This window comes from Nomascus leucogenys, chromosome X (assembly GCF_006542625.1).
Source record: "Nomascus leucogenys isolate Asia chromosome X, Asia_NLE_v1, whole genome shotgun sequence".
Lineage (NCBI taxonomy): Eukaryota > Metazoa > Chordata > Mammalia > Primates > Hylobatidae > Nomascus > Nomascus leucogenys.
This window is the reverse complement of record NC_044406.1, coordinates 140,198,612-140,214,342: the sequence shown is the minus strand read 5'-3', so window position 1 is coordinate 140,214,342 and position 15,731 is coordinate 140,198,612. Positions and strand designations below refer to the sequence as shown.

Genomic DNA, 15,731 nt, shown 5'->3' with positions numbered 1-15,731 from the left:
CACTCTAGCCCCTCAGATCCCTGACTTTCCCTCCTCCAGGGATCTTAGTCCTCATCATCTCTCAGGTGTTTCTTCCCATAGTCATACCCTTACTTTGTCATTGCAATGTCTGCAACCTCTGCATAATATCATTTATTTGGGGGTGTTTTTTGTTCTTCTTTTTGAACTTCTCTATTTTCATATATTTTATCAAAGTAAAATTTACATAAAATAAAATGAGTGCATTTAAGTATACAGTTCAATAACTTGACAAATGTATATACACATATAACCACCATTCCAATCAAAATATAGAATACGTCCATCACCTCAGAAAGTTCCCTTGTGTCTCTTTGCAGTCAGTCTTCTCTACCCTACCCTTTACCTCTCTCTGCCACAGCCAACCATTGATCTGCTTTCTGTTAGCATTACATTTTCTAGAATTTTCTGTAGATGAAATTATACAGTATATACGCTTTTGTGCCTGCCGTCTTTCACTCAGCACAATTATTTTGAGATGCACCCATGTTGTGTGTTTCAATATCTCATTCCTTTTTATTACTGAAGCATCCCATTGTATGGATATATCATAATGTGTTTATTCATTCATCCATTGAAAGACATTTGGGTTTTTTCCATTTTGGGGCTATTTTGAACATTGCTATAAGTATTCGTGTACACATTTCTATGGCAATATGCTTTCATTTCTCTTGCGTAAATACCTAAGATTGGAATTGCTGGATCATGTAATAGGTACATGTTTAACTTTGACAAAATATTTTAAAAAGCAGTTGTACCATTTTACACTTCACTTCATTATGTGAGAGTTCCACTTGCTCCACTTTCCTCTCAACACTTGGTATGGTCATTCTTTTTCATTTCAGTTATTCTAATGTGTTTATCATGGTATCTCACTGTGGTTTTAATTTGCCTTTCCCACATGTCTAATGATATTGGGCATCTTTTCATGTCCTTATTTATCATCTGTATATCTTCCTTTGTAAAGTGTTCAAATGTCTTCCCCATTTTAATTGTTTTTTAACTTCAATTTTTAATTTTTGTGAGTACATAGTAGGTATATATATTTATGGGTTGCATGGAATATTTTGATACAGGCATGCAACATGTAATAATCACATCAGGTAAATGGGGTATCCATCCCCTCAAGCATTTATCTTTTGGGTTACAAACAATTCAATTATACTGTTTTGGTTATTTTTAAATGTACAATTAAATTATTTTTCACTGCAGTCACCTTATTGTGCTAGCAAATACTAGGTGTTATTCATCCTTCCTAGCTATTTTTTGTACCCATTAACACTCTTCACTTCCCCACACAGACAGCCTCACTACCCTTCCCAGCCTCTAGTAGCCATCCTTCTACTCTCTCTCTCCATGAGTTCAAATGTTTTTGTTCTTAGCTCTCACAAATAAGTGAGAACACGTGAAGTTTGTCTTTCTGTGCCTGGCTTATTTTATGTGATATATGATGTCCAGTTCCATCCATGTTGTTGCCAATGACTGAATCTCATTCTTTTTTATGGTTGAGTAGTACTCTGTTGTGTATATGCCCACATTTTCTTTATCCATTCATCTGTTGATGGGATATGTAGGTTGCTTCCAAATCTTGGCTATTGTGAATAGTACTGCAATGAACATGGGAGTGCAGAGATCTCCGTGATATGCTGATTTCCTTTCTTTGGGGTAGATACCTAGCAGTGGGATTGCTGGATCATAAGGTAGCTCTATTTTTATTTTTTTGAGGAACCTCCAAACTGTTCCCCATAGTGGTTGTACTAATTTACATTCCCATCAACAGTGTATGAGGATTCCCTTTTCTGCATATCCTCGCCAGCGTTTGTTATTTCCTGTCTTTTGGATAAAAGCCATTTTATTAGGTTGGTGCAAAAGTAATTGCGGTTTTTGCAATTGAAAGTAATGGCAAAACTGCAATTACTTTTGCACCAACCTAATAACTGAGCTAAGATGATATCTCATTGTAGTTTTGATTTGAATTTCTCTGATGATCAATGACATTGAGCATGTTTTCATATGGCTCTTCACCATTTGTATATCTTCTTTTGAGGAATGTCTATTCACATCTTTTGTCCATTTGTCAAACACAGTATTAAATTTTTTCCTATGGAGTTATTTGAGCTCCTTATATATTCTGGTTATTAATCCTTTGTCAGATAGGTGGTTTGCAAATACTATCTCCCATTCTGTGGGTCGTCTTTGCACATTGTTGATTCCTTTGCTGTGCAGAAGCTTGTTAACTTGATGTGATCCCATTCATCCATTTTTGCTTTGCTTGCCTGTATTTATGGCATATTATTCAAGAAATCTCTGCCCACTCCAATGTCTTGGAGAGTTTCCCTAATGCTTTCTTTTAGTAGTTTCATAGTTTCAGGTCTTAGATTTAAGTCTTTAATCCATTTGTATTTGATTTTTTGTATATGGTGAGAGATAAGGGTCTAGTTTCATTCTTTTGCATATGGATATCCAGTTTTCCCAGCACCTTTCCCCAGTGTATGATCTTGGCACCTTTCCTGAAAATGAGTTCACTGTAAATGTATGGACTTATCTCCAGGTTCTCCATTCTTTTCCACTGACCTATGTGTCTTTTTTTATGCCAGGACCATGCCATGTTGGTTACTATAGCTCTGTAGTATAATTTGAAGTAAGGTATTGCTTAGGAGATAGCTTTGGCTATTCTGGGTCTTTCCTAGTTCCATATAAATATTAGGGGTTTTTTTTTAGTGAATAGGTTTTTTTACTTTATTTTATTTTATTATACTTTAAGTTTTAGGGTACATGTGCACAATGTGCAGGTTTGTTACATATGTATACATGTGCCACGTTGGTGTGCTGCACCCATTAACTCGTCATTTAGCATTAGGTGTATCTCCTAATGCTATCCCTATTTAATAAATGGTGCTGGGAAAACTGGCTAGCCATATGTAGAAAGCTGAAACTGGATCCCTTCCTTACACCTTATACAAAAATTAATTCAAGATGGATTAAAGACTTAAATGTTAGACCTAAAACCATAAAAACCCTAGAAGAAAACCTAGGCAATACCATTCAGGACATAGGCGTGGGCAAGGACTTCATGTCTAAAACACCAAAAGCAATGGCAACAAAAGCCAAAATTGACAAATGGGATCTCGTTAAACTAAAGAGCTTCTGCACAGCAAAAGAAACTACCGTCAGAGTGAACAGGCAACCTACAAAATGGGAGAAAATTTTCGCAACCTACTCATCTGACAAAGGGCTAATATCCAGAATCTACAATGAACTCAAACAAATTTACAAGAAAAAAACGAACAACCACATCAAAAAGTGGGCAAAGGACATGAACAGATGCTTCTCAAAAGAAGACATTTATGCAGCCAAAAAACACATGAAAAAATGTTAGGATTTTTTAAAATTCTGTGAATAATGTCTTTGTCGTTTTGATAGGGATTGCATTAAATCTATAGATTGCTGTGGGTACTATGGACATCTTAACTACATTTATTCTTACAATTCATAAATATAGAATATCTTTCCATTTTTGTGTGTCTTTTTCAATTTCTTGTATCAATGTTTTATAGTTTTCATGTAGAAATCTTTTAGTATTTTTGTTAATTACTATGTACTTTATTTCATTTGTAGCTATTGCAAATGGAATTACTTTCTTGATTTTTTTTCAGATTGTTCACTGTTGGCATATATGTCACTGATTTTTGTACATTGATTTTGTAACCTGCAACTTTACTGAATTTATCAACTTTAAGAGTTTTCATTGGAGTGTTTAGGTTTTTCCAAATATGAGATCATATCATCTGCAAACAAGGTAATTTGACTTCCTCCTTTCCAGTTTGGAAGTCTTTTTATTTCTTTATCTTGTCTGATTGCTCTGGCTAGGACTTCCAGTACTATGTTGAATAACAGTGATGAAAGTGGGCGTCCTTGTTATGTTCCCAATCTTAGAGGACAGGCTTTCAGCTTTTCTCCATTCAGTATGATACTAGCTATGGATTTGTCATATATGGCTTTTATTCTGTTGAGGTATGTTCCTTCTATACCCATGTTTTTGAGGGTTTTTTGTCATAAAGGGATGTTTAATATTATCAAATGCTTTTTCAGCAACAATTAAAATGATCATAAGGTTTTTGTTCTTCATTCTGTTGATATGATGTATCTCATTAATTGATGTGTGTATGTTGAACCATTCTTGCATCACTGTAATAAATTGCACTTGGTCATGATAAACGATCTTTTGTTTTGTTTTTGTTTTCACTTTTAAGTACAGGGGTACATGTGCAGATTTGTTATATAGGTAAACTTATGTCATGGGTGTTTGTTGTACAAATTATTTCATCACCCAGGTATTAAGCCTAGTAACCATTAGCTATTGTTTTTTTTCTGATCTGTTCCTTCCTCCCACCCTCCGCCCTCCGATAGGCCCTAGTGTCTGTTGTTTCCTTTTATGAGTCCATGTATTCTCATCTTTTAGCTGCCACTTGTAAGTGAGAATGTGTGGTATTTGGTCTTCTGTTGCTGCATTAATTTGCTAGGGATAATGGCTTCTAGCTCCATTCATGTTCCTATAAAGGACATGATCTCATTCTTTTTTTTTAAAGTGACTTTATTTTATTTTAGTTAAATAAATTACAAAATATCACTAAGTGAAAATAAAATCAATAAAAATCATCCATGATACCACTCACTTTAACATTTACGTGTATAGCCTTTTATGCTTTATTTCTTCACATATATAGATAAATACATTCATCAAAAAGAGGTTATTTCATATATTAAGTTGGTGCAAAATTAATTGCGCTTTTTGCCATTTTAATACATTGTTTTGCAAAATATATTTAACAATGTATTATGAATTTATTTCTATAACATTAAATATATTCTCTGTGTGTATGTGTGTCTTGGTTTCTTATGACTAAAATTTTTTAAAATTAAGGTGTTATGTTGAGATAGTTGAAGATTCACATGCAGTTTTAAGAAATAATACAGAGAGATGCTGTGTGCCCTTTACCAAGTTTCCCTTAATGATAACATCTTGTAAAACTATAGTACGACAAGAAAACCAGGACATTATTGATATTGATGCAGTCAGATACAGAAAATTTTCATCACTACACAGATCCGTGTTGCCCTTTTAAAGCCACATCCACTTGTGTCTCATCCAATCCCTCAACCATTAATCTCTTTTCTGCTTTGATAATTTTATCATGTCAAGAATGTTATGTAAATGGAATAATACGGTATATCACCTTTTGGGATTGTCTTTTTTTCCCCCACTCAGCATAATTCCCTGGAACTTCATCCAAGTTGTTGTGTGTATCAACAGTTCGATCCTTTTTATTGCTGAGTACTACTCCATGATACTGATATGCCACGGTTTGTTTAATTATTCAGCGTTGAAGGACATTTTGGTTGTCACTAGTTTTGGGTTATTACAAACAAGGCTGTATAAATCCTCTTTTACAGGTTTCTTTATGGACATAAGTTTTCATTTCTCTGAGATAAATGCCAAAGGGTCTAGTTGTTTGGTCGCATAGCAGCTGCATGTTTAGATTTGTAAGAAATTGCCAAAGTGCTTTCCAGTGTGGTCATACTATTTTACATCAAAACCAGCAATATTTCTGTCCATTCTTACCAGCATTTTGTGTTGTCACTATTATTATCTTAACTATTTTGAAAGGTGTGTAGTGACATTTTATTGTTTAAATTTGCATTTCCCAAAAGGCTAATAAAATTGAACATTTTGTGTGCTTATTTGTCATCTGTATGTCCTCTTCAGTGCAATGTCTATCCATGTCCTTTGCTCGTTTTCTTTTTTCCTTTTTTATTTTAGAGTATTTAATTGGCAAATAAAGATTGTATATATTCAATGTATACAACACAACGATTTTGTTTCTTTTTAAAAAAATTATTTATTTTTTGATGGTTTTTTGGGGAACAGGTGAAGTTTGGTTACATGAATAAGATATATAGTAGTGATTTCAGAGATATTGGTGCACCCATCACCCAAGCAGTGTACACTGTACCCAATGCGTAGTTTTTTATCCTCACTCCCCCACCCCTTTCTCTGAGTCTTCAAAGTCCATTGTATCATTCTTATGTCTTTGCGTCCTCATAGCTTAGCTCCCAATTATAAGTGAGAACATACCATGTTTGGTTTTCCATTCCTGAGTTACTTCACTTAGAATAATAGTCTCCAATTCCTTCCAGGTTGCTGCAAATGCCATTATTTAATGCCTTTTTATGGCTGAGTAGTATTCCATGGTGTGTGTGTGTGTATATATATATATCACATTTTCTTTTTTTATTATACTGTCAGTTCTTGGATGCATGTGCAGAACGTGCAGGTTTGTTACATAGGTATACATGTGCCATGGTGGTTTCCTGCACCCATCAACCCATCATCTAGGTTTTGGGCTCCACATGCATTAGGTAATGCTCTCCCTCTCATTTCCTCCCACTCCGCAACAGGCTCCAGTGTTCCATGTATTCTCATTGTTCAACTCCCACTTATGAGTGAGAACATGTGGTGTTTGCTTTTCTGTTCCTGTGTTAGTTTGCTGAGAATGATGGTTTCCATCTTCATCCATGTCTTCGCAAAGGACATGAACTCATTCTCTTTTATGGCTGCATAATATTCCATGGTGTATCTGTGCCACATTTTCTTTGTCCACTCTATCATTGATGGCCCTTTGGGTTGGTTCCAAGTCTTTGCTCTTGTAAACAGTGCTGCAGTAAACATATGTGTGCATGTGCCTTTATGGTAGAATGATTTATAATCCTTTGGGTATATACCCAGTAATGGGATTGCTGGGTCAAATGGTATTTCTGATTCTAGATCCTTGAGGAGTTGTCACACTGTCTTCCACAATGATTGAACTAATTTACATTCCCACTAACAGTGTAAAAGTGTTCCTACTTCTCCACATCCTCTCCAGCATCTGTTGTTTCCTGACTTTTTAATGATTGCTGTTTTAACTGGTGTGAGATTGTATCTCATTGTGGTTTTGATTTGCATTTCTCTAATGGCCAGTGATGATTAGCTTTTATTCATATGATTGTTGGCCACATAAATGTCTTCTTTTGAGATGTTCATATCCTTTGCCCACTTTTTGATGGGGTTGTTTGGTTTTTTCTTGTAAATTTGTTTAAGTTCCTTGTAGATTCTGGATATTAGCCCTTTGTCAGATGGATAGATTGCAAAAATTTTCTCTATTCTGTAGGTTGCCTGATCACTCTGATGACAGTTTCTTTTGCTGTGCAGAAGCTCTTTAGTTTAATTAGAACCCATTTGTCAATTTTGGCTTTTGTTGCCATTGCTTTTGTTGTTTTAGTCATGAAGTCTTTGCCCATGCCTATGTCCTGAATGGTATTGCCTAGGTTTTCTTCTAGGGTTTTTATGGTTTTAGGTCTTCTGTTTAAGTTTTTAATCCATCTTGAGTTAATTTTTGTATAAGGTGTAAGGAAGGGGTCCAGATTCCGTTTTCTGCATATGGCTAGCCAGTTTTCCCAGCACCATTTATTAAATAGGGAATCTTTCCCCATTTCTTGTTTTCATCAGGTTTGTCAAAGATCAGATGGTTGTAGATATGCGGCATTATTTCTGAGGCCTCTGTTCTGTTCCATTGGTCTATGTATCTGTTTTGGTACCAGTACCATGCTGTTTTGGTTACTGTAGCCTTGTAGTATAGTTTGAAGTCAAGTAGCGTGATGTCTCCAGCTTTGGTTTTTTGTTTGTTTGTTTGTTTTTGTTTTTTTGCTTTTGCTTCAGATTGTCTTGGCTATACAGGCTCTTAATTGGTTCCATATGAAATTTAAAGTAGTTTTTTTTTATTATTATACTTTACGTTTTAGGGTACATGTGCACAATGTGCAGGTTTGTTACATATTCCAATTCTGTGAAGAAAGGCAATTGTAGCTTGATGGGAATAGCATTGAATCTATAAATTACTTTGGGCAGTATGGCCATTTTCATGATATTGATTCTTCCTATCCATGAGCATGGAATGTTTTTCCATTTGTTGTGTCCTCTCTTATTTCCTTGAGCAGTGGTTTGTAGTTCTCCTCGAAGAGGTCCTTCACATCCCTTGTAAGTTGTATTCCTAGGTATTTTATTCTCTTTGTAGCAATTGTGAATGGGAGTTCACTCATGATTTGGCTATCTATTATGGGTGTATAGGAATGCTTGTGATTTTTGCACATTGATTTTGTGTCCTGAGACTTTGCTGAAGTTGCTTATCAGCTTAAGGAGTTTTTGAGCTGAGACAATGGGGTTTTCTAAATATACAATCATGTCATCTGCAAACAGATACAATTTGACTTCCTCTCTTCCTATTTGTATATGCTTTATTTCTTTCTCTTGCCTGATTGCCCTGGCCAGAACTTCCAATGCTATGTTGAATAGAAGTGGTGAGAGAGGGCATCCTTGTCTTGTGCCAGTTTTCAAAGAGAATATTTCCAGCTTTTGCCCATTCAGTATGATATTGGCTATGGGTTTTTCATGGATAGCTCTTATTATTTTGAGATACATTCCATCGATAACTAGTTGATTGAGAGTTTTTAGCATGAAGGGATATTGAATTTTATCGAAGGCTTTTTATGCATCTATTGAGACAATGATGTGGTTTTTGTCATTGGTTCTGTTTACATTGTGTATTATGTTTATTGATTTACGTATGTTGAAACAGCCTTGTATCCCAGGGATGAAGCCAACTTGATCATGGTGAATAAGCTTTTTGATGTGCTGCTGGATTCAGTTTGCCAGTATTTTATTGAGGATTTTCACAACAATGTTTATCAGGGATATTGGCATGAAATTTTCTTTTTGTGTGTGTGTCTCTGCCAGGTTCTGGTGTCAGGATGAAACTGGCATCATAAAATGAGTTAGGGAGGAGTCCCTCTTTTTCTATTGTTTGGAATAGTTTCAGAAGGAATGGTACCAGCTCCTCTTTCTACCTCTGGTAGAATTTGGCTGTGAATCCGTCTGATCCTGTGCTTTTTTGGTTGGTAAACTGTTAATTACTGCCTCAATTTCAGAACTTATTATTGTTCTATTCAGGGATTGACTTCTTCCTGTGTCCAGGAATTTATGCATTTCTTTTAGATTTTCTAGTTTATTTGTGTAGAGGTGTTTGCAGTATTATCTGATGGTAGTTTGTATTTCTGTGGGATGAGTGGTGATATCCCCTTTATTGTTTTTTATTGTGTCTATTTGATTCCTCTCGGTTTTCTTCTTTATTAGTCTGGCTAGCAGTCAATCTATTTTGTTCATCTTTTCAAAGAACCAGCTCCTGGATTTATTGATTTTTTTGAAGGATTTTTCATGTCTCTACCTCCTTCACTTGTGCTCTGATCTTAGTTGCTTCTTGTCTTCTGCTAGCTTTTGAATTTGTTTGCTCTTGCTTCTCTAGTTCCTTTAATTGTGATGTTAGGGTGTTGATTTTAAATCTTTCCCGCTTTCTGATGTAGGCATTTAGTGCTATAAATTTCCCTCTAAACACTGCTTTAGCTATGTCCCAGAGATTCCAGTACATTGTGTCTTTGTTCTTATTAGTTTCAAAGAACTTCTTTATTTCTGCCTTAATTTCATTATTTACCCAGTAGTCATTCAGGAGCAGGTTGTTCAGTTTCCATGTAGTTGTGCGGTTTTGAGTGAGTTTCTTAATCCTGAGTTCTAATTTTATTGCACTGTAGTCTGAGAGACTGTTTGTCATGATTTCCATTCTTTTGCATTTGCTGAGGAGTGTTTTACTTCCAATTATGTGGTCAGTTTTAGAATAAGTGTGATGTGGTGCTAAGAAGAATGTATATTCTGTTGATCTGGGGTGGAGAGTTTTGTAGATGTCTATTAGGTCTGCTTGGTCCGGAGCTGAGTTCCAGTCCTGAATATCCTTGTTAATTTTCTGTCTCGTTGATCTAATGTTGACAGTGAGGTGTTAAAGCCTCCCACTATTATCGTGTGGGAGTCTAAGTCTCTTTGTAGGTCTCTAAGAACTTGCTTTATGAATCTGGGTGCTCCTGTATTGGGTGCATATATATTTAGGATAGTTAGCTCTTCTTGTTGCATTGATTCCTTGACCATTATGTAATACCTTTCTTTGTCTTTTTTAATCTTTGTTGGTTTAAAGTCTGTTTTATCAGGGACTAGGATTACAACCCCTGATTTTTTTTTTCTTTCCATTTGCTTGGTAAATATTCCTCCATCCCTTTATTTTGAGCCTATGTCTGTCTTTGCACATGAGATGGGTCTCTTGAATACAGCACACTGATGGGTCTTGACTCTTTATCCAATTTGCCGGTCTGTGTCTTTTAATTGGGGTATTTAGCCCATTTATATTCAAGGTTAATATTGTTATGTGTGAATTTGATCCTGTCATTATGATGCTAGTTATTTTGCCCATTAGTTGATGCAGTTTCTTCATAGTGTCGATGGTCTTTACAATTTGGTATGTTTTTGCAGATGCTGGTACCGGTTTTTTCTTTCCATGTTTAGTGCTTCCTTCTGGAGCTCTTGAAAGGCAGGCCTGGTGGTGACAAAATCTCTCAGCATTTGCTTGTCTGTAAAGGATTTTATTTTTCCTTCGCTTATGAAGCTTAGCTTGTCCGGATATGAAATTCTTGGTTGAAAATTGTTTTTTTAAAGAATGTTGAATATTGGCCCCCACTCTCTTCTGGCTTGTAGGGTTTCTGCAGAGAGATCCGCTGTTAGTCTGATGGGCTTCCCTTTGTGGGTAACCCAACCTTTCTCTCTGGCTGCCCTTAACATTTGTTCCTTCATTTCAACCTTGGTGAGTCTGACAATTATGTGTCTTGGGGTTGCTCTTCTCAAGGAGTATCTTTGTGGTGTTCTCTGTATTTCTGGAATTTGAATCTTGGCCTGCCTTGCTAGGTTGGGGAAGTTCTCCTGGATAATATCCTGAAGAGTGTTTTCCAACTTGGTTCCATTCTCCCTGTCACTTTCAGGTACACCAGTCAAACGTAGGCTTGGTCTTTTCACATAGTCCTATATTTCTTGGAGGCTTTGTTTGTTTCTTTTTATTCTTTTTTCTCTAATCTTGTCTTCATGGTTTATTTCATTAAGTTGATCTTCAATCTCTGATATCCTTTCTTCCACTTGATTGATTTGGCTATTGATACTTGTGTATGCTTCACGAAGTTCTTGTGCTGTGTTTTTCAGCTCCATTAGGTCATTTATGTTCTTCTCTATACTGGTTTTTCTAGTTAGCAATTTGCCTAACCTTTTTTCAAGGTTCTTAGCTTCCTTGCATTGGGTTAGAACATGCTCCTTTAGCTTGGAGGAGTTTGTTATTACCCACCTTCTGAAGCCTACTTCTGTCAGTTCATCAAACTCATTCTCCATCCAGTTTTGTTCCCTTGCTAGCGAGGAGTTGTGATCCTTTGGAGAAGAGGCATTCTGGTTTTTGGAATTTTCAGCATTTTTGCACTGGTTTTTCTTCATATTTGTAGATTTATCTACTTTTGGTCTTTTACGGTGGTGACCTTCGGATGGTGACCTTCTGTGTGGACGTCCTTTTTGTTGACGTTCATGCTATTCTTTTCTGTTTCTTAGTTTTGCTTCTAACAGTCAGGACCCTCTGCTGCAGGTCTGCTGGAGTTTGCTGGGGGTCCACTCCAGACCCTATTTGCCTGGGTATCACCAGCGGAGGCTGTAGAACAGCAAAGATTGCCTTCTGTTCCTTCCTCTGGAAGCTTTGTCCCAGAGGGGCACCTGCCAGATGCCAGCTGGAGCTCTCCTGTATGAGGTGTCTGTCGACCCCTGCAGGGAGGTGTCTCCAGTCAGGAGGGACAGGGGTCAGGGACCCACTTGAGGAGGCAGTCTGTCCCTTAGCAGAGATTGAGCACCATGCTGGGAGATCCACTGCTCTCTTTAGCACCAGTAGGCAGGAATGTCTAAGTCTGCTGAAGCTGCACCCACAGCCACCCCTTCCCCCTGGTGTTCTGTCGCAGGGAGATGGGAGTTTTATCTATAAGCCCTGACTGGGGCTGCTGCCTTTCTTTCAGAGATGCCCTGCCCAGAGGAAGGAATCTAGAGAGGCAGTCTGGCTACAGTGGCTTTGCCGAGCTGCAGTGGGCTCTGCCCATTTCCAACTTTCTGGTGGCTTTGTTTACACTGTGAGGGGAAAAGAGCTTACTCAAGCCTCAGTAATGGTGGACGCCCCTTCCCCTACCAATCTCAAGCATCCTAGGTTGACTTCAGACTGCTGTGCTGGCAGCAAGAATTTCAAGCCAGTGGATCTTAGCTTGCTGGGCTCCATGGGGATGGGATCCACTGAGCTAGACCACTTGGCTCCCTAGCTTCAGCCCCCTTTCCAGGGGAGTGAATGGTTCTGTCTCACTGGTGTTCAGGCACCACTGGGGTATGAAAAAAAGCTCCTGCAGCTAGCTTGGTGTCTGCCCAAATGGCTGCCCAGTTTTGTGCTTGAAACCCAGGGCCCTGGTGGCATAGGCACCGGAGGGAATCTCCTGGTCTGCTGGTTGCGAATACCATGGGAAAAGCATAGTATCTGGGCTGGGGTGCACCATTCCTCACAGCACAGTGCCTCAAGGCTTCCCTTGGCTAGTGGAGGGAGTTCTCCAACCCCTTGTGCTTCCTGAGTGAGGTGACGCCCCACCCTGCTTTGGCTCACCCTCCTTGGGCTACACCCAATGTCTAACCAGTCCCAGTGAGATGAGCTGGGTACCTCAGTTGGAAATGCAGAAATCACCCGCCTTCTGTGTTGATCTCGCTGGGAGCTGCAGACCAAAGCTGTTCTTATTTGGCCATCTTGCCAGCCCCCAATTATTTCTTCTGCTATACAGAAGCTTTTTCATTTAATTAAGTCCATCTATTTAGCTTTGTTCGTGTTGCATTTGCTTTTGGGTTCTTGGTCATGAAGTCTTTGCCTAAACCAATGCTTAGAAGAGATTTTCCAATGTTTTCTTCTAGAATTTTTATGGTTTCAGGTCTTAGATTTAAGTCTTTGACTCGTCTTGAATTATTTTTGTGTAAGGTGAGAGATGAGGATCCAGTTTCATTCTTCTACATGTGGCTTGCCAATTATCCCGACATTATTTGAATAGGATGTCCTTTCCCCACTTTATGTTTTTGTTTGCTTTGTTGAAGATCAGTTGGCTATAAGTATTTGGCTATATTTCTGGGTTCTGTATTCAGTTCCATTGGTCTATGTGTCCATTTTTATGCCACTACCATGCTGTTTTGGTGACTATAGCCTTATAGTATAGTTTGAAGTAGGGTAATGAGACGCCTCCAGATTTGTTCTTTTTGCTTAGTCTTTCTTTGGCTATGTGGACTTTTTTGGTTTCATATGAATTTTAGAATTGTTTTTTCTAGTTCTGTGAAGAATGACAGTGGTATTTTCATGGGAATTGCATTGAATTTGTAGATTGCTTTTGGCAGTATGGTCATTTTCACAATATTGATTCTACCCATCCATGAGCATGGGATGTATTTCCATTTGTTTGTGTCATATATGATTTCTTTCAGCAGTGTTTTGTAGTTTTCTTTGTAGAGGTCTTTCACCTCCATGGTTAGGTATATTCCTGAGTTTTTTTTTTTTTTGCAACTATGGTAAAAGGGATTGAGTTCTTATTTTATTCTCAGCTTGGTCACTATTATTGGTATATAGGAGAGCTACTGTTTTGTGTACATTAATTTTGTATCCTGAAACTTTGCTGAATTTATTTACCAGTTCTAGGAGCTTTTGGGATGAGTCTTTAGAGTTTTCTAGGTATACAAACATATCATCAGCAAACAGCAACAGTTTGACTTCCTCTTTACCAATTTGGATGCCCTTGATTTTTTTCTCTTTTCTGATTGCTCTGGCTGGGACTTCCAGTACTATCTTGAACGTAAGTGGTAAAAGTGAGCATCATTGTCTTGTTCCAGTTCTCAGGGGGAATGCTTTCATCTTTTCCCTGTTCAGTATAACGTTGGCTATGGGTTTGTCATAGAGGGCCTTTATTACCTTAAGGTATGTTCCTTCTCTGCCAATTTTGCTGAAGGTTTTAATCATAAAGGGATGCTGGATTTTGTCAAATGCTTTTTATGTATCTATTGAGATGATCATGTGATTTTTGTTTTTAATTATTTCTATGTGGTGTATGACATTTATTAATTTGCAGATGTTAAACCATCCCTGCATCCCTGGTATGAAACTCACTTGATCATGGTGGATTATCTTTTTGATATGCTATTGGATTTAATTAGCTAGCATTTGGTTAAGGATTTTTCCATGTATGTTCATCATGAATATTGGTCTGTAGTTTTCTTTTTTTGTTATGTCCTTCCCTGGTTTTGGTATTAGGGGGATACTGGCCTCATAGAATGATTTAGGGATAATTTCCTTTTTATCCAATGGAATAGTGTCAATAGGATTGGTACCAATTCTTCTTTGAATGCCAGATAGAATTCATCTGTAAATCCGTCTGGTCCTGGACTTTTGTTGTTGTTGTTGTTGTTGGCAATTTTTAAATTATCATTTTAATCTTGCTGCTTGTTATTGGTGTGTTCAGAGTTACTATAACTTCCTGGTTTAATCTAGAAGATCTTTATATTTCCAGGAATTTATCCTCTTCTCTAGGTTTTCTAGTTTATGCATGTAAAGATGTTCATAGAAGCCTTAAATAATTTTTTGTATTTCTGTCGTATCAGTAGTAATATCTCTCATTTCATTTCTAATTGAGTTTATTTGGATCTTCTCTCTTCTTTTCTTGGTTAATCTCACTAATTGTCTATCAATTTTATTTATCTTTTCAAATAACAAGCTTTTGTTTCATTTATCTTTTGTGTTTTGTTTGTTTGTTTCAATTTCATTTAGTTCTGCTCTGCTCTTTATTTCTTTTCTTCTGCTGGGTTTGGGTTTGGATTGCTTTTGTTTCTTCAGTTCTGTGAGGTGTGACCTCAGATTGTGTATTTGTGCTCTTTCAGACTTTTTGATGTAGGCATTTAATACTATGAACTTTCCTTTTAGCACCACTCTGATGGTTAATACTGAGTGTCAACTTGATTGGATTGAAGGATGCAAAGTATTGATCCTGGGTGTGTCTGTGAGGGTGTTCCCAAAGGAGATTAACATTTGAGTCAGTGGGCTGGGAAAGGCACACCCACCCTTAATCTGATTGGGCAGCATCTTATTAGCTGCCAGCATGGCTATAATATAAAGTAGGCAGAAAAATATAAAAAAGATGAGACAAACTTAGCCTCCCAGCCTACATCTTTCTCTCATGCTGGATACTTCCTGCCCTCAAACATTGGACTCCATGTTCTTCAGTTTTGGGACTTGGGCTGGTTCTCCTTGCTCCTCAGCTTACAGACAGCCTATTGTGGGACCTTGTGATCATGTTAGTTAATACTTAATAAACTAATAGGATATATATATATATATATATATCCTGTTAGTTCTGTCCCTCTAGAAAACCCTGACTAATACAGCCACTTTTGCTGTATCCCAGAGGTTTTGATAAGTTGTGTCACTGTATCATTCAGTTCAAACAATTTTTTATTTCCATCTTGATTTTATTGTTGACCCAACAATCATTCAGGAGGTTATTTAATTTTCAGGTATTTGTGTGGTTTTGAGGATTCCTTTTGGAGTTGATTTCTAATTTTATTCCACTGTGTTCTGAGAGAATACTTGATATAATTTTGATTTTCTTAAACTTACTGAGACTTGTTTTTTGCCCTATCATGTGGTCTGTCTTGGAGA

The 15,731-nt window shown here is 37.3% G+C and overlaps 1 protein-coding gene across 3 annotated transcripts in view; it reads left to right on the top strand.

Moving 5' to 3' along the window:
- The window catches only part of CLIC2 (chloride intracellular channel 2), a 93,191-nt gene that overhangs the window by 48,211 nt on the left and 29,249 nt on the right, over window positions 1-15,731 (top strand). Inside the window, exon 1 of one of the 3 annotated variants that reach the window (XM_030806682.1) lies at window positions 3,756-3,817. The exons of the other annotated variants lie outside the window; for them this stretch is intronic. The gene's annotated coding sequence lies outside the window, so the exon portion shown is untranslated. Of the gene's footprint in view, window positions 1-3,755; window positions 3,818-15,731 lie in introns of those variants that run through there. 3 annotated transcript variants of the gene reach the window in all.